This window comes from Carlito syrichta, unplaced genomic scaffold (assembly GCF_000164805.1).
Source record: "Carlito syrichta isolate Samal-C Ts95f unplaced genomic scaffold, Tarsius_syrichta-2.0.1 Scaffold309789, whole genome shotgun sequence".
NCBI classification, from domain to species: domain Eukaryota; kingdom Metazoa; phylum Chordata; class Mammalia; order Primates; family Tarsiidae; genus Carlito; species Carlito syrichta.
This window is the reverse complement of record NW_007253885.1, coordinates 507,623-526,851: the sequence shown is the minus strand read 5'-3', so window position 1 is coordinate 526,851 and position 19,229 is coordinate 507,623. Positions and strand designations below refer to the sequence as shown.

The window sequence follows — 19,229 nt, the reverse complement described above, 5'->3', positions numbered from 1 at the left end:
ATCTCACACCTATTTAAAAATGGTAAAAAGTAACAAATATTGGCGAGGATGTGGGACAAAGAACTCATACACACAATTGATGGAAATGTAAGTTAGTACAGACATTATGAAAAACAGTATAGAGTTTTCTCAAAATATTAAAAATAAAACCACCAGATGATCCAGCAATCCTACTAGTGGGTATATAAACAATGGAAATGAAATCTGTAAGTTAAAGATAATTCTACACTTTTGTGTTCACTCCAGCATTATTCGCAATAGCCAAAAGACGAAATCAACCTAAATGCTTATCAATGATTAAATAGATGAAGCCAAGGTGCTATGTATACATAAAATATATAAAATAGAATACTATTCAGCCATAAATAAGGAAATTCTGTCATTTGAGATAGCATAGGTGAACCTGGAGAACATATGTTAGGTGATGTAAGCCAGGTACAGAAAGACAAATTTTGCACAATCTTGCTGGTATGTAGATTCTAAAAAAATTGATTCATAGAAGTAGAGAGTAGGATGTTGGTTACCAAAGGATGGGGTAGTTAGTGAGGAGGAAAGATTAGGGAGACGTTGGTCACAGCATATATATTTACAGTCGGATGGGAGGAGTAACTTCAAACATTAATTCCTATGGCAAGGTGACTATAGATAAATGCAGAGTGGATGCTAAATATTCTCACCACAAAAATGATAACTATGTGAGGCAGTCATTTGTCGATTAGCTAGATTTAGCCATTCCACAATGTACATTTCGAAACATCACGTTTTACATGATAAATATATATGTTAAAAATTTAAAAATGAGAAAAATCTGTGATCAACATGAACAATAGTAACAATTATTTTCTATGATATGAAACAAACCTTGGAAGTACTCCAAAATTAATGTTCTTCCCTAAATTTAGCAAGTAGCTGCATTTCTGAAAGATTTGTTTCTATTGAATCCATATGAAAATGTGTTCATATTTGTCTTAGTTTAGTAATTTCTAACGAAAAACAGTTCGTTAAGTTCAAGATTCAGCTGATGAGAAACTTGAGCATCTGGTGAAACTTACAGTGCTTCCACTCTTGGTGGAAGGTGAAGAGGAGCCAGCAGTGTACAGAGATCACATGACAAGAGATGAAGCAAGAGAGAGGAAGGAGGAGGTGCCAGGTTCTTTCTAACAACCAGCCTAGATGGAAACAAGAGTGAGAACTCACCGATTTCAGGCAGGATGGCACCAAGTCATTCATTAGAGAGCTGTCCCCATGACCCAAACACCTTCCATTAGGGCCCACCTCCAATGTTGGGAATCAAATTTCAACATGGTATTTGGAGGGAACAAACATCTATACTATGACAACATATAAACTAGAGTTGATTGTCAAGCTTGCATAATTATAAAGAAGTTTTTTCACCATCTTTCCAAATTTCTTCCACATATTGTACAATTCCTTGGAGATCACTAATTTAAAGTTTAATTATCTGAGGCTTCAAGACATGAGTTTATAACCTGTTTCCATACTACTACTTCCATACATATTGGTATGTAACCCTGAGGAAGTTATTTAAACTCTCCAAGATTTACTTTCCTGCTGTTTATTGATGCCTACAACTAGTAACCACCCTTTATATCTATTAAGTCAGTGGGCTGGTGCCATGGGTAAGATACAAAAAATTGCACAGAAATTAGATTAGGACAAATAGTTGATTTAAAAAGTAGATTAAAGAGAGCAAAAGAGGGTGAATCCACTTCTCAAGGGAGAGAAGTGGGCCAAGCATCTGAAGAAAATGTGGTGGCGAATGCTTGAGGTTGTGAATGCTTTTAAAACTTGTTTTGGCGAGCTGAGTCGATCCGCGCCGTGCTACGTGTCTCTGCCTTCTGAGGCGGCGGCCGGTCAGGGAATCATGGATCAGGTGATGCAGTTTGTTGGGCCAAGTCGGCAGTTTGTCAAGGACTCCATTCGACTTGTTAAAAGATGCACCAAGCCTGATAGAAAAGAATTCCAGAAGATTGCCATAGCAACAGCAATAGGATTTGCTATAATGGGATTCATTGGCTTCTTTGTGAAATTGATCCATATCCCTATTAATAACATCATTGTTGGTGGCTGAATACGTTTTGGAAGAGAATTTGCATCTTAGGATCGGTGAACCAGTGAGGGCTTGAGAAGCTCAAGGAGTAATGTTGGCCTATGTTTGTTTTTCTTCCAATATGTTTTCTATTTCTAAATTAAAATAATTTCAAAGTCAAAACAAAAACAAAAAAACAAAAAACTTATTTTGGGGAGTGGGAACAGGACAGGCATTCACAGGAGGTGACTTCATGGTCATGGACTACAGATAGATGGCTGGGTTAGACATATAAGTAAGAAGGGAAGGTAAGCATAGGAACTGTTGCCATGATGACGGGGTGGTCATCTGTGTCACATAGATCACAATAGATTAGGTCAGCTTGGCCCTTTCTGGCAGGAAGACAAATACTTTGGGTAAATGGGTAGTTGGGGGGTTGCCCAACAAACATCAGTGACTACCCCCGGTAAACCAGTTCTGTCCTCTGTTAATGGTTAGAGGGCAAGTTAAAATAAAATGCTAAGGAAGCATGACAAAGCTTACAAGAGCTGCTCTTTGGCTACTTCACTTTTGGCTTCTTATTCTTTCAACATGGCTAATCCAAACATGTCTTGTACTAGAACAACTTTATGAGTAAAATGGAGAGTATTATCACAACACACTCATTTTCAAGTTGTCTCAGTACACTTATATTTGTGAGAGAGAAGTTTGAAAACATTCAGGGAAACTGGCTGGAAGCAGGTAGTTATAGGTTTCCTAGACCTCCTGGAGAAAGCTATTGAAGAACTAATTAGGGGCCAAAGAAAACAGTGCCTAACGAAAAGTTAGTTGTAGCTTAGAGATAAATGCACAACAACAAACAGAAAAATGTAGAAGCTTGGTAATTTTGCTGAAGTATTCTAAGCGAAAATTTCTAAGTAGGATTATTCTAAATAATAATACATAAAATATATTAGTGAATGTATTTATTGTGTATTTATACATTAGGTTCATTTAGAGTTGTATGAACAAAAACGATTTATATTATGGATGGGTAAAATATTTAGAAGGGTAATTTTAAAAATTACTTATAAACAGTTTGCACATTTGTAGCATGCACTGACTTTAAGAGTACAACCTCTCAAGGTAATACATATCTCCACTGTATAACAGACACAATGGTCTATATTACAGGTGCTTAAACGCATATGTGTCCTGCACTGTGCTAAGCTTTTTACATGCATTTCAACTTTACAACTCTTTGATCATCCTGATTTTCCATATGAGGAAACTTGGGCACAAGGGGTATCAGGAATCTGCCTGAGATCACACCGCGAGAGGTGATAGAGTCTATATCTCTATCTAAACAGCTTGGCTTGAGTTGGTGCTCATAATTATCACACTCTACTTCCTCGTTTAAGTCCATCAACACAAACACTTGCTAATTTCTCTGTTCTCCAAAAATTTTTAAAAACATTTACTGATTACCTGATATACACTGCATAGAGTGTAAAGAATAAAAAGTAATAGATTTGCTTTCAGAAAATATGCTCTGTAGAAAAGGAAAAGAAGGCAATAGAAAGTCAATGTCACAGGCAATACAATAGAGATAAAATCTTAAATAGCACTTTAGAAACCATAGAAGAGAAACATGGCCACTAGTTAGGAAGGTCCCAGAAGTGGTCTTTGAACATATTATATGTCACAATAGCTAACAGAGTACAGACACAGGGAAAGTACGCAATCTGCTCACGTTTTGGAGTCAGAAAACTTCCAGTACAATGGTGTTATGGCACCTCTTTTGAAATTCATTTTATTTCATTCATAAAATGGGTATAAAACAAAGACTGGCTCTAGATGCAGGGCCACAATTCAGACTCTAGGTGATGCTTAATTATACTAGTCGCTTATGACAACAATTTATTTTGATATTTTGAGCATTCATTCTGACTGCTCTATGTAAACACCATACATGTTATTAGCTATTCTGAATATTACCTTTGCTTACATCATAGGTTTTTTTTTTTGTGACTATGTAAATCAAATAGTTTATGATAGAGGGTTTTATAAAACCTTATGTGAATGATAATGGTAATGTTTGCTCAGGAAGAATTTTATCAATTTACATTCTAAAACAGCTTGCAAATATACTTTAAAACAGCACAACCTTGTCTTATTCATCTTTGATTTCCCACTGCCTATCTGCTATAAATGATGAAATTCTGTACTTTGTGAACAGACCTACTTATATAACCAAATACAGGAGCCTGTGATTTGTAACAGGAATTAGGAAATAACTTTCAGGAATCAGATTCCTATTCTTGGCAATCTGAACTAAGAATATCAGAAGAAAGTTGTTAATTGGTAGAGAAACAAAAACGAAAACAAAATCACAACTAAAAAACAAAACAAGACAAAACCCTTTAAGCAACCCAGACTTCTGTTATATACCTGACTCACACTAAGGGCAGGACACCAGAGTGAAAGTCCTCACATACTGCTAAGTTCCTGAAGGCTTCCTTGAGTCTAGAAATTTTTCTCAGCTTGTTCTTAAGTCCCACCCTTGTTGACATTTAGATCTTATATTTGTGTGGACTGCTTCTCATCACCTCTAACAGCACACTCTCTTAATCTATTTCTGATGGCTCCATTATCTTTACAGTAAAATTACCCTAAGTAAAATAAATGATTTATCCAATATTGTATTCCAGTGTCTAGCAAAGTGCCTTGCACACAATAGGCAATCAAATGTCTAAAAAGAAATTATCTCTACCCCAAAACCCAAAAACCCTTTTTGTGAGTTTTTGTTTGAATTGTCAGTACTATGTTATAATATATATATTCTGTAAATTTATTTTTCATATGTATATTATTTTTCATATATATATGAAAAATAAATTTACAGAATAGGAAAGAATCTTAAAATCCATTAAAGGGAAAATTTTGTCTTTTCAAAATGTCTCCAAGTAACATAATTTTCTCTAAAGACATATGAATTGAACTAAAAACTTCTTTTTTATTCTTTTAAAATATACACCATAAATTGCCTTCAGACAGCATTGGTATTCCTGTTTGAGTTGATAAAAAACCTTTGTAGTTCACTGCCATCTTCATTATGCATGAAATGTGACTGTATGGAATATACCGTGACTCTCAGAGCAATAATGTATTACCTTGAGGCTCACATAGATCAAAATCTGATGGCTAGATTGAGAGATAGGATAAAATGCAGGTTGAACAAAATTATTTTTAGTTGAGGTTTCTTGACTTGACAGAATAAAGGTTTATGACTATTTGGTCAATTTTATAGTGAGTATCATGCATCAGTCAAGAAAGTTGATGACCAACATACAACACTACAGGCTCTACTAATGTGTATTCATTCCTTTTCATTTTCCATAATAATATTTTGTCATTTTAAAATTTCATCTTCATTATAGTCCACCTAAATGCATTTTTTTTTATCACCGCAATACTTCCTACAATGTCTTGTTCCTAACTTATCTCTAACATATATTGTTCATTAAATGATTCATATTCTCATTCTGGTAATAGCCCAGGGAATGTAAATCTTGAATGCGGTAATTTACAGAGAATGTTACAAAACTAATTATGCACTACGAGTTAGAACTATGTTTATATAGATGTGCTATTTATTCCTGACTAAGGCTACTTTTCTACCAATGTTAATTATCCTTTTGGTTTTTAATTGAGCTCCTAAGTTTTAGCTTGGCACAAGGCTACTCAGCAAATTATTACATCCCCCAGCCTCATTTGAAGCACTCTGTGAGTGGACATGTGAACCCCTTTTAAGAGAAGGGAGAATTTTATCATTTCCTCCCTCCTACAATGTAGACTTGGTTGCAAGAGCTAGAGCAACATCCGATCCAGAAGTTAGAAGCTGCATACTGAGAATGGCAGGATTGCCTTATGACATATCCTGCTGAAATATATCATGAAAGAGAGATACAAAACATTTTAAAGCTTCTCAATTTTTGGTCTATTGTTATAGCAGCTCGGACTATAACCTAACAGTATACTAACACTGTAACATTTAACTTCTATTTCACATCCCTGTTCATTTCATGTTCATTCCTCTTGAAGTGGCTATTCCCATTTGTACAGCCGAGAGAGATTTAATTCTTTTTCTGCATCATAATTGCCTTCCTTCATCTATTCTGGGCTGTCTTCTACATTTCATGAGCTCTATGGTCACCCCAATTTCTGTTGTGACTTGTGGACTTTAAAAAAAAAAAATCAGTCATAGTCCTTCTAATTTGCATATTTCTAGAAGTCAGCAAATTGACTAATGTTTATATTTTCATCCTCAGTCGTTAACACGTTACTTGGCACATGCCATGATTCAAGAAAAATGTTTTGGATGAATGAACACGGAAAAACCTCCAAAGCAAACAAACAAACAAACAAAACCATAGAAGAGCAGCCCGGGGACTTTGGGATGGGAAGGGAGGAGCTGCTTCCTTGCCAGACTTCCCTGAGGACTGAAGAATAAGGGAGAACACCAGAAAAGGAAGCCTTGATTGTTATGCATGTGTGCCTCAGGGTTGGTTTTTTTTTATTCCCCTTTAATTTTAATTTTAATTTTTTAGTGCCAGCTGGCAGAGTCCACTCCTCCCCTACCAGCTGCCTGCCTGAGATGCTGGCCAGCTGCCAGCAGCTGTGCTGTAAAAAAAAGGCCCCCAGTACCCAAGGCAGGACACTGAACATAACTCCTTTAAGCTTTCTTAGTATATTCTGTTTCTTAGCATCTAACCACAAAACTAGCTTTTCTCTATCTAGTCAACTTTCGTCAAGAATTAAAGTAGATATAGTTACTAAAGAGATGTTTGGTTTGTATCAATTTCATTTTCATGACCTTGCTTATGTATTCTAGTCAGGCTTTAGATCTTTGTAATCCTCAAGTACAGAAAGATATTTAGGTTTTCCAAGACCAAATACCATAACAAAAATAAGTATCTCAATTGAACGACTGCTTATGTATTGCTTTTCCTGGTAAAAGAGATTATTCAAGACGTTCTTCCCTTCCTCTTTTTTGGTCTCAGGTTTATATTCATGCTTCTATCAGTGGTGACCATAAGTTATCACCTAATGGAATCAGGTCAGTGACCCATACGAATAAATTAACAATCTCTATCTAATTTCTACCGGATATGTGTCTGAATCACAGTTGGGTATCTTGTTAGCTGCCTCAGTTAAGAGTTCAGCAAAAGTATAAGCCATTCTTGCCTTTCGTCCTTAGGGGCTGCCCCTTAGTGTACTAGAGACTCATTAACAGCTTTGTGGCACTGAGATTGGCCACAGCACACTTGTTCTAACAGGTTTTCTGACTTTGAGACATGGTAAATGTCTATTGCAAATTCTATTGACATTTAATTTTTAAATTATCTTCCGTATTTGTTTACAGTTTACTCATAATGTATGCATAATTCCAATCTGTTGAAATATTGATTCTGATTTATGATTTAGTAAATTAAGGAATGGTTGGGTTGCATATTAAACTTCAGAAGTGACTCACAATCTATTGCATTTATATTGCCCTTTAGAGTTCCACAAAGCCCTTCCATAAATGCTATCTGGAAGCATATTGGGGAAAATAATCATGTATAATTTATCTTTTGTCCTCAGCATCTAACTCAATGCTAGTACATGGAAGCTACATAATACAGAGTTTTTAGTGAACAAGTAAAAGAAGATAATGAAAAGAAAATGTGCCCACAGATTCTTTGACAATTCCTGTAATAGTATTCTACTGCTGCTGTAAAAGATTACCACAAGGTAAATGTCTTCAAACGGTAAAAAATTAATATTTTACAGTTCTGAAATTCAGAAATCAACAATGGGTTGAAAATCAAGGGCGGGCTCCAACCTCCTGGAATCTCTGGTGGACAATCTGTTTGCTTGCTTTTTCCAGCTTCTAGAGGCTCCCTTGCCTTGGTTTGGCCTCACTCTGACCTCTGCTTTTATCATTGCATCTCCTCTGACTCTGACTCTCCTGCTCTCTCTTACAAGGACCTTTGTGATTACATTAAATCCACCTGGCTTACCCAAGATAATCTTCCCAACTCAAGAACTTTAACTTAATCATATCTGTAAAGTCCCTTTTGCCATGCAAAATAACATTCATAGGTCTCAAGGATTAGGAAGTGGCATCTTTTGGGGCAGGGGCATTATTTAGCTTACTACACTCAAAAGGTGGAGTTTAACTTTCCTTCCCTTGAATATGGACTGGACTTAGTGACTTGACTGAAAAATAAAATGCAATTAAGTGACTACAGGATTATCCAGGCTAGGTTATATGAATCAACAGCTTCCATCTGACACTTTCTCACTTGGGTTTTGAAACCCTAAGCTACAGTGCAAGAATTCTGGTTACCTTGGAGTTGCTATGTTAGTGCCACTACCTGAAGACCACACACCCATGTGGAAAGATAATACAGAGAGTTAACTAAGAGACATCAGCTGTTCTGGCTCCCAGATGTTTAAGTCTTTTCATTCTACACACTAGACATGTGAGTGATTTAGTAATAAAGATACTGAAATGACTCCAGTTCCAGTCATCATCTGACTACAACCACGGGAAATGCTGGAGAAAGACTGCTTCCTGAGTCTAAGGAAAAAAAAGATTCATGAATGAGATAAATTATAGCTATTATTTTAAGCTACTGTTTTAGGGTGATTTGCTACATAGCACTAGATGATCAGGAAAATAGAAATGATTTTTCTAATTTTAAAGATGAGAAAACAGATATTCAGACATGACATGTAGCATATAGAGACATTCATGAAGTAAACTCAAGTTAGAGAAGAAGTGAAGCGGCATCAACAGCACTAAACAGGATCCTAGCTGGGCCTCTCAGGTCCAGGCTCTACCATTTGCTTGCTGTGCGAATTTAAGCATAATCCTTAACATCTCTGTGTCTCAATCTCCTCTTCTGTAGTGTGGTAATAATAAATAATAGAACCTACTTTATAGGAATGTTCTGAGAATTAAATGGGATAATATAGATAAACATAAAAGAGTGTCTGAAATTACTAATTCCACCAAAGTTACAAACTATTATTTGGTGTTTGAGTTATGCATTCAGTGTCCTTCTCAGTCCTTACCGGCTTCCTTTCCAAATAGCATTAAACTCATGAACTCATGAATGTTCAAGGATATTATATATAGATATCCCAATTGTCTGGGTTCTAGTTCTAATGTCCCACTTTGAAATTTTTTGGGGAAAAAACCTCCAAATGTATGACATCTTTGATAGCAACTCAAATATTTATTGGGTATATATAAGAGATTCTAAAAAGTATTACTAATGTCCCACACTTTTTCTAAGCCCTTTGAGAGACTATTTCTTATAGATAATCCTCTAGTCACAAATCAACTCTCTCTATTCCCATTGTCTTTTATCCTGTCGGCTGCATATCTTCAAACATCTATTACTAAAGTACTCATTCATCTCTAATGGAGAAAAAGACATCCAACCAGGTGGTTGGCATTAAGGAATCTACAGAATCCTGTGTTTTCTGTGTCCTAGGTGCTTATGAGTAAATCTCTTATATTTCCCCAGATGGTTTCTTCTTCTATCAAGCTTAACCCTTATTTTAAAAATTTGTTCTTTCTTAAAATTTCCACCTGCTTCAATGCCCTTTTTTTCCCTGACAGATGGCATCAACACCTAAATCACAGAAAAATATGAAGCCCATGAACTCTTACATTTCTTTCCTTACCTACAAACTTATGTGCATCAGGTTAGCCAGCTATTGTTGGCAGGCACATTCAATGTTTAATCCCCACTGATGTCTTCTCAGCCAATTGTGACAAACTCGTGTCTCTTTAGGGAGTTTAACTAGTGCTAACAGAGGTTCAATGCGCCCCTTGTGGTTTAAGCCATCATTAGAATGCCTCCAAAAGGGCCTACAGTTAGAAAAAGAAAAAAATAGGCATCATGAGAAATTCCTTCATTTCTTTTTTCTTTTTCTTTTGCAATTTCATTCCTTAGCACCAATATACACACACTCTTCACAATCATATGCACTTTCTTTGGAACTCAAGACTTTGACGTGGCTCAAGGCAATAATTAATTTGTACGTGGAATGAAAATCTCTTTAGTGGGATTGGCTTTCTTTCTTCTGAGATACTTCTTCCTACATTTCAGAGTCTGATAAATCATTTCTTCGGCCACTAAACACTTCAGTGAGCATTTTAAAATCAATTCACCCTACATTTTGTCATTTATTCTAACTGGTACATTCTCTACTACCAAGAAAAGTCCAAGTGAGTAAGGAACAAAGACTCTCCTAAAAATCTGAGCTGACTAGAGTTAAGAACAAACAAAATGTTTATTGATTCTTGGTGTAGCTAAGAGTAGAAACTTAGAACTGATGAAATTTTTGGATTAGAAAAATACTGTAATGAGGTTTTGCTCTTATCCTTTCCTCAAAAATCAAGAATGGCATGGGATTGAAAATAGAATTGTTCTTCAAAATAGTATGATGAGAAGTCTCTTTCTTTATGGATTTAGCTTTACAGATAAAGAGATTTTAGAGCAGTCAAATGGTAAAACAAAAAGGAATATGGGAAGACGTTTTTAAGAGAGGTAGAAATGATTTAGATATTCAGTGACAGAGTGAGGTCTAAGAAGAAATCCAGGCATAAAGTGGATCTCTGTGCTGTGTTTGGCTATGTAAATTTTTAACAATGATACTGTATATTTAATTGGCTTTTCTTTTAAGTTGTTTTGCTGTTGTTCTTATTTATCAAATATTGTCATGAAAAGTTGCTATACAGGTTGAACATCCCTAATCTGAAAATCTAAAATCTGAAATGCTCCAAAATCTGACATTTTTTGAATGTCAGCCTGACACTCACAGGAAATGTTCTTTGGATTTGGAGTGCCCAACTGGTAATGCAAATATTCCGAAATTTTTTAAAAATCCAAAATTTTATACATTTCTGGTCCCAGGAATTTGGGATAAGGAATGGCCAACCTGTACCACAAAACTTTATTGGGAAATGGAAAAATTGGAAAAGCATCCAGATGTGGCCAAGTGACTGGGAAAGGGCAGTCACTAAATAAATAAAGTACAAATCACAATGCTTTTGGAACTAAAATTTGGTGGAAAGCATAAACATGAAAATGTCCTCTTTAGAAACCTCATCACATTTCATGAAGCTTTTTGACTTTTATAAATTACATGGGATGAGGCAGGCCTCTAGCAATTTTCTTTGGATATTAAAGGGAATGTTAGTTCAAAAAGTAAGAAAGAATGTGTTTGTTATTCCAATTCTTTATTCCACTTTAGAAATTGCTCCAAAGCTTAGCAATCATGTAAAATAAGTTTCCAATCTGAGTTCAGTGTTTTCTCCCATAATTACTTATTTTCTCCAGTATTTCTTGTTAATCAATAGCACCTGCCCACTCCTGGCTGTCATCTCTCATTTTCTCTTTTCATTTCCTACCCCAGGTCATCAGGCTGTTTAGGTTCTACCTCTTAATAGCTCCCAAATCACTCTCCAATTTATTACCCTTCTCATTCTCTCACCTGCAGTGCCATAGACTGAGTGTTTTTCTCCCTCACTTCCAAATCCATATGTTGAATTCCTAATCCCTGATGTGATGGTATTTGGAAGTGGGACCTTTGGAAGCAATTAAGTTTAGATGAGATCATGAGGGTGGAGTCCCATGATATGATTAATTCTCATATAAAAACAAGAGACAGGAGATTTATTTTCCTGTGTGCACATACCAAGAAAGGCTATGAGAGGACATAACCAGGAATCCAGCCCTCACAAATATCTGACCACAATGGCAATCTGCTCTGCACTTCCATCCAGCATTCTAAGTATAAGAAACAAGTATTTGGTTTTAAGCCACCCAGTCTATGGCATTTTGCTGGAGTTGCCTAAACTAAGACACCTGGGGTACTACAGCAGCCCTAGAGATCCTTTCCATTTTGTCCTCTTCTGAATTATTCTCCATATTGCTTTTAGGTTTCTCTTTCTGTAGAATAAATTGGTCTATCAGTTTCTTAGATATTTATTTAATGCATTGAGTACTAACTATGTGCTAGCCTCAGTTTCTTGCATTTTACCTATATAAATTAAATTGTTTATCATACTACAGCTATAAAGTAGATATTACTATTACCATTTCATAGGGGAGTATACAAAATAAAAATAAGCAGCTTTCTCAATAAGTACTTGAGCACAAAAAAATACAAGATTTTTAGTTATAACCCTGGGCAATAATACCTGGTACATCCTTTTGCTGTATATATTTTACAAATAAATTTCTTCATAATTTGTTTCATTGACTGTTTGTTTCTTCGAATCACCAGCTGATAAGCTATGAAACATAAGCTTCTCTGCTTAGCACATGGTTCTTTCTCCAGTCAACTTCATTCTCTAAAGCTCATCATATATGTCCCCTTCTGCAGGAAACACTCTCACCACAAAACTTGTTTGGTATAATTCTTTTCCTACAGTCATCCATATCACCCCTTGCTTATTTCTTACACACTGGGTTGTTATTGTTTTTTTCTGCTGCCTTCTCAATAGTTTGTGAGCTGTTTGAGTCCAGTAATCATGTCTTGGCTTTCTCTGGCAGATAGCATAGTACCTGACTCATAGTTAAGTTGCTAAGAATGTTTGTTGAATGAATCACCTAAGATTCTGTGTGGTAAACACTGGTCATTCCTTCCTGCAGTAGATGCTATAGTTTGTAATCCTTCCCAGTTTTCCTGATGACTAGGAAATTCAGCATTTCAAATATTGTTGGTTTTTTTTTTTTTTTTTTTTTATACCTATGGAGTGTTACAGCTATGCTTTAGAAATGGTCTTTGCATTTTAAGTAGCAGTGCCTATTCTTTCGGAACACACTTTGCCTAAGCCTGAAGACTTGAGAATATAGAACTTATAGAACATTTCATTCTAGTATTAAACTTTGGAATGTAATTTTCAAAGTGCAAACAGAATCCAGGAGTTATATTTAGTTTCTAAATTGGCATTTAGTTGGAGCATAGTATTGAGAATTGTCTTTCAATTTTCTGTTAGCTTGTCAGCTGGTATGAGTTCAATGACTTCAAGGTATAATATTTGCTACTATAGTATCCTAAGTGCCTTAAAAATGATCTGTGACTAGTGGAATTAAATTCAGTATAGAACAAGTGTCTTCTTATATAATAATGATCATAAAATACTGTTTCTTTATATTAAGGATATAATAAGAAAAAATCATGAGATGTTTTTCTTTCATAAAGGAATAAGGAGTTTAACAAAGGGCTTTAGGGTTGTGGTGTATTCATAGATAACAATATATTCATTTTCTTTATCTGAATAATAATTACATATTCTAGAAGTTCAATCGTCAAAGAAAACCCATTCAGTAACACTACTTGGAAACATGTATTTGTCATTTTGTATTAATTAAATCATGCCAGGCATAATACAAGTTGCCAAGATAAAGAAATTTTTCAGCTGTTAAATTTTATACTTGTTTATAAAACAGAAGGTACTTCAAATTTTCTTAACTCGATGCTTATCTTTTTAATTATAAAGACCAAATGTCAAGTTGTTATTATAGCATTTAACAAAGCATTTTTTACTCTTGTGCCTTATATGGTCTATTTGTATTGCAATATTCTGGCATGGTTTTTAGAATGAAAGCATCTTCTTTTCTCATTGTTATATTTTATTGCTAAAAAAAATGTCCTTAGGGACATATTAAATATGGTTATCATTTTAAAAAAATTTTAGTATAGTGTACTCAGATTAGTGTTTCTGTAAGACACCAGACAGACCAGATTTGTGCTAAGATTAAGAGGAAAAAAAAGAGGAAGAGAAAAATAACACCAATGTTGATAATAATACATCTAAGTTTATGCATTACTTATTAAACTACTTCTCAGAAATATTTATATCATCAAAGTCATTTTTCTTCACTTTTAGAAGGGTGAGAAATGAATTAAGTTTTTTTCTATTCCCTCATTGTTTTATCATGACTTGGTTAGTACTGAGGTGAAACTGGGCAGTTTATTTGTTTGGTATGGCTTCCACAACAAAATGCCACAGACTGGGTGACTTCAATAGACACATGTTTTCTCATACTCTGGAGGCTGAAAGTCCAAGATCAAGGTGCAGACAGGTTTGGTTTCTTCTGAGACCTCCCTTTTGGACTTGCTGACAATCACCCTCTTGCTATATCCTCACATGGCCTTTTCCCTCTGTGTACATGTCTCATCTTAATCTTCTTATGAGGACACCACTCAGAGTGGACTAAGTTCCATCTGCAAAAACTTGTTTTAACTTAGGTTAAACCTCTTTAAAGTTCCTACATCTAAATATATTCACATTTATATGATAATTTAAATTCTCACTTAAATTATGCTTATATTGTCATATTACCTATCTTTATATAATGATTTTTTTCTTGTAATTCTTGCATAATCGTTTGTGAATTATAAATCGTACTCATTAGGATCATGACATGAGGTTAGCCTTTCACTCTGCTCTAATGGAATAGATGGGAAAAGCAGAAAGAATTCAATGTGATAACTACATTGAATGATACCTTTAAGAATATACCTCTCTGCCTGGCGGAACTTTGGTGCTTCTGAGAGGCAGATCAAAGAATATTTTTCTTCTCAAACTTAAGTCTTTGCTAATGAACCTGGGTCAAAAACATTTGCCACTAATATTAACCATAAAAGTATTAAGATTTTTTTCAGGAAAAAAAAGAATATACCTCTTAAGGGAGCATAGAGTAGAACGATAAGTGAAAACTTTCTTCTTTTGAGGTCTCTAAATATAAATCTAAATGCTACTGAATTTGTTAAAATTAATTTCTCAGAAAAGTGAGGAAAAACTATAAAATGATGATATTTTCTTTTATTTTGTTTGTTTGTTTGAATTGAAGTCTCACTCTGTTACCCAGACTGGAGTGCAGTGGCCACTCCTGGCCACCGCAGCCTTGACCTGCTGGGCTCTGGCGATTCTTCCGCCTCAGCCTTCCAAGTAGCTGGAACTACAGGCGCGCGCTACCACGCCCGGCTAATTTTTTGGTGACATGAGCTCTTGCCAAGTTGCCCAGGTGAGTCTCAAACCCGCGGACTCAGGCAATCCACTCATCTTAGCCTCCCAAAGCGTGGGATTACAGGCTGAGCCACCAAGCCCGGCTGATATTTTCTTTTAAAGTAATAGATGATTGATTTTTAAAAACCCAATAATATGTTCACTGTATAGTATACTTAAAATTGGGTTATTATAAAATTTATGATTATCTATTTACTTAGTAATTGAATTAAATGTCCTATCAAAAGAGATGACAATTGTTTATTCATTCAAACAGTATATCCATGTAGAAGCATATAAAACTAAAATTTGTGGCATTAGCTCAGTGTGAAACAGCATATCATAAAGTGGCATCATAGTGTGACTGAAAAATACAAATGTGACTCAGTGTTTGACCCACCTGACATTATTAGACAAAAACCTTGGGTTCTTTATTTCTTATTTGTGTTAAGAGACTGCCACAACTTTATGATTTTAGGTACTGTTTAGTATATGTTACATATTTTTTTCTTTACCAAGACTTCTATATTTTTATATAATGGCATTTTAATAAGTAATTTGCTTCTGAAAAATACATGGGACTCTCATAAGCTATTGCTCTTTGTTGAACCATGGAATACGTACCATTTTATAGGCATCTGAGGTACAAACCACAGGGAAACAATGTGCTCTCAAGTTTCTGAGATCAACTTGAGGAGACAGAAAAGCAAACGAACTGGGAGGTAATGTTTTAACTGTATAATTGGAGATAAACACACGGTTCTTAGAGTCAAAGACTATAGATATTTAATTTAGGGCCAGAAGTTGAGTTGATAAGTGGTGTCTGGGAGGTTTTCAAAGAAAAGAACACACTGGAAATAAATTTTGAAGAAAATAGGTGTGAGTGGAGAATGAGGAATTCTCAGTAAAAAAGTGTTCAAAGTTCTGACATATGTCTATTACAGTATGTTCCTAGTATGAAGATAAAAGTTTAAACAGCATACTACCAACAAGAAAGGGCAACAATTTGTACATTGAGACTACAGATGGAAATAAGATCATTTTCACAAAGAGCCTTTTATACCCCACTAAGGTTGTTAACTTTGATCCTGTATGCAATGGAAGTTTGGAGAAATTGGCCCTGGGGATAATGTTTTTAGAATGTGTTATTTTCAATAAAATTATCACAAATTTAGCAGTTTCAAACAGCATACTCAAGAGGAACATGTAATATAAAGGTTTACAGTAAAGGAGATGACAAATAAAATAGAATCAATCAGAATAACTCCTATGTCTCAGGCCAAGGGCATCAGCAATACCTATGAATTTATTAGAAATTCAAATTCTCATATTTCACCCAGACCTACTAAATCAGGAACTTTAAAAGTAAGCCCAACATTTTGTGTTTTTAATCAATTTCTTCAGGTAATTCTGACACCTGCTAAATTTTGAGAACCACTGATCTATATGGCAGTTATTGTTTTCCTAGGAGTAAGTTTTGATGTATCATCTGTGATACTGGGAAGTGAGCTGGATAAGTAATGATTACAAAATCACGTTAACTCTTGCAGGATTAACAGCATTTGTAGTTGTCAAAGACAGTAAAGAAGAAAAGCTGAAATCAAGCAAGCAAACAACAACAACAACAACACAAAGAAGCTATGTGTGAAGGTAGATTTAAATAGAGAGAGCAGCACATGACAAAGAATAGGAATTTGAGAAAGTGGGTAGTGAAAGCACTTCCTGAGCTAAATTTCAGAAAAACACAGTGAATTTTTATGTTTCCTATATTTTGGGGACTTGCTTAAACAGTGATACATTTGGGGAGTAGGAAATGGATGTCGGTGTTTTTATCAAGAGAGAGTCTATTGAATGAAACAAGTGTGGGTTGAGAAATATTCACAAGAGACAGATAAAAAGGAAATCAGTAAATGTAATATTAACTAATGCAGGAGGAAAATCAAGAATCTTGGAAACTTAGGAAAGGAAGAATTAAAAAACAGGAAGAATTCATGAATACCACATACTATAGGGCAGTTGTATTAGGACACTTTAATTAGTGACACAAACGTAATTCAAACAATTTAAAACTATACATATATGTACTAATACTTTTTTACATATTAATGGAAAATCTGGTCTAATGGCTTACTGGATCAGTTATGGCTGGATCCAGGGTGTTTTTTTCCTCTTTATTTTAAAGATGTGGGGTACAATTCAGGATTAGGTATACAAATGTTCATTATGCAGATACTCTTGTTGATGAGGAGTGCCCCTCCCTTCCCTGGCAGTTTCCTTCAACTGCCAATCCCTTTCTTATAGTATTATGATAATTGTTCAAGGTCCGCTTATGAGTGAGAACATACAGTACTCAGTTCTTTGTTTCTATGATAGATCACTGAGAGTGATAGATCTAAATCCATCCAAGTTGCTGCAAAGTTCATATGTTTGTCCTTCTTTATGACTGCATAATATTCCATTGTGTATATATTCCACATTTTTAAAATTCAGTCAAGCTTCAATGGGCAACATGGTTGGTTCCATGTTTTTCTATTGTGAATAGAGCTGCAACAAACATGCATATGCAGGTATCTTTTTGGTAGAATGACTTGAGTTCCTCTGGGTATATTCCCAATAGAGGGATTGCTGGGTCATATGGAAAGTCAATTTCTTTTTTTTTTTTTTTTTTTTGAGTTGGAGTCTCACTCTGTCACCCAGGCTGAAGGGCAGTGGCACGCTCCCAGCCACCGCGGCCTCGACCTCCTGGAGCTCTGGCGATCCTTCTGCCTCAGCCTTCCGAGTAGCTGGAACTACAGGTGTGCACTACCACGCCCGGCTAATTTTTTGATTTATTGTAGAGATGAGGTCTCGCCAAGTTGCCCAGGTGGGCCTCGAACCCGCAGGTTCAGACAATCCACTCACCTCAGCCTCCCAAAGGTGCGGGATTACAGGCTGAGCCACCGAGCCCGGCTGGAAAGTCAATTTCTAGTTTTTTCAGAAATGGCCATATTGTCTTCCAAAGAGGTCGCACTAGTTTGTATTCCCACCAGCAGTGCAGAAGCGTTCCTTTTTCTCCACATCCTCGCCAGCATCTGTTGTTGTTTGTTTTATTAATCATGACCATTCTTACTGTTAGGTAGTATCTCAATGTGGTTTTGATTTGCATTTCTCTGATGATTAGTGAGACTGAGTACTTTTTCATATGTCTGTTGGACACCTGTATATCTTCTTTTGAAAGGTGTCTATTCATGTCTTTTGCCCACTTTTTAATGGGGCTGTTTGTTTTGTTCCTTTCGGCGCACTGAGTTCCTTGTGGATCCTGGACGTTAGTGCTCTGTCAAATATATAGTTGACAACTATTTTTTCCCATTCTGTGGGCTGTCTCCCTGATTTAGGGTGTTAGACCATGTTGTTAGGTGTTCATTTTATGCTCTCTCTCCCTTTTTCATATATATATATATATATTTTTTTTTTTTTTTTTTTTTGAAGCCCCAGGCTGATCTTTTATTCCTGGGGATAAATGAGATGTGGATGGGTACATTTCTTTCTCTCCTCCAGCATCCACCTACATTTCTGGGAAAAGAATCTGATTGACTTAACTTGGATCACATGACTACTCCAAAAACATGAACTGTTTCTTATATCTACTGTTGCAGAGAGAGAGAGAAGAACGATTGCCTGAAAGCCCACTAGAAATATTCTCAGTAAGTTAAGTTCTAAGAAATATTCATCAATCTTGACAATCAAAAGTTTCTGACATCAGAGCTATTTGGGTAGAGGAGCTGATGTAAAAACAGAATTTAGCAATAGTTTAAGTGTGAAGAAAAAGAGACAGTGGTGAATGGCTCATGTCCCATCTATGATCTCAGAACCCCTGAAATTGCTTCTGTGTGTTTTTTTTTAATTTTTTTTTAGCTTAAATTTCTTCTTACATAGAACTTTATTAGTTTTTCTAATATTTAATTCTGTTTCAGCTCTTTTTTGAAGTATATACCAAAGTAAAAAGGGAATCTACGTTTATTTCTATTTTCTCACCTGAAATAATCACCATTAGACTGAGGTAAGAGGTTCTCTGTCTTAGTCCTGTGCTCTCCAGCAGCATTCCTGTTCAGAGATCAGGAAATCTACCTGGGTCAG

General features: G+C 35.5%; 1 pseudogene across 1 annotated transcript; it reads left to right on the top strand.

The window, feature by feature from the left end:
- The first annotated feature begins 1,837 nt into the window (after nt 1–1,837).
- On the top strand, nt 1,838–2,231 carry LOC103270311 (annotated as a pseudogene). Its single transcript, XR_504956.1, has one exon. The product of XR_504956.1 is annotated as a protein transport protein Sec61 subunit gamma pseudogene (transcript).
- Nucleotides 2,232–19,229: the final 16,998 nt, after the last annotated feature.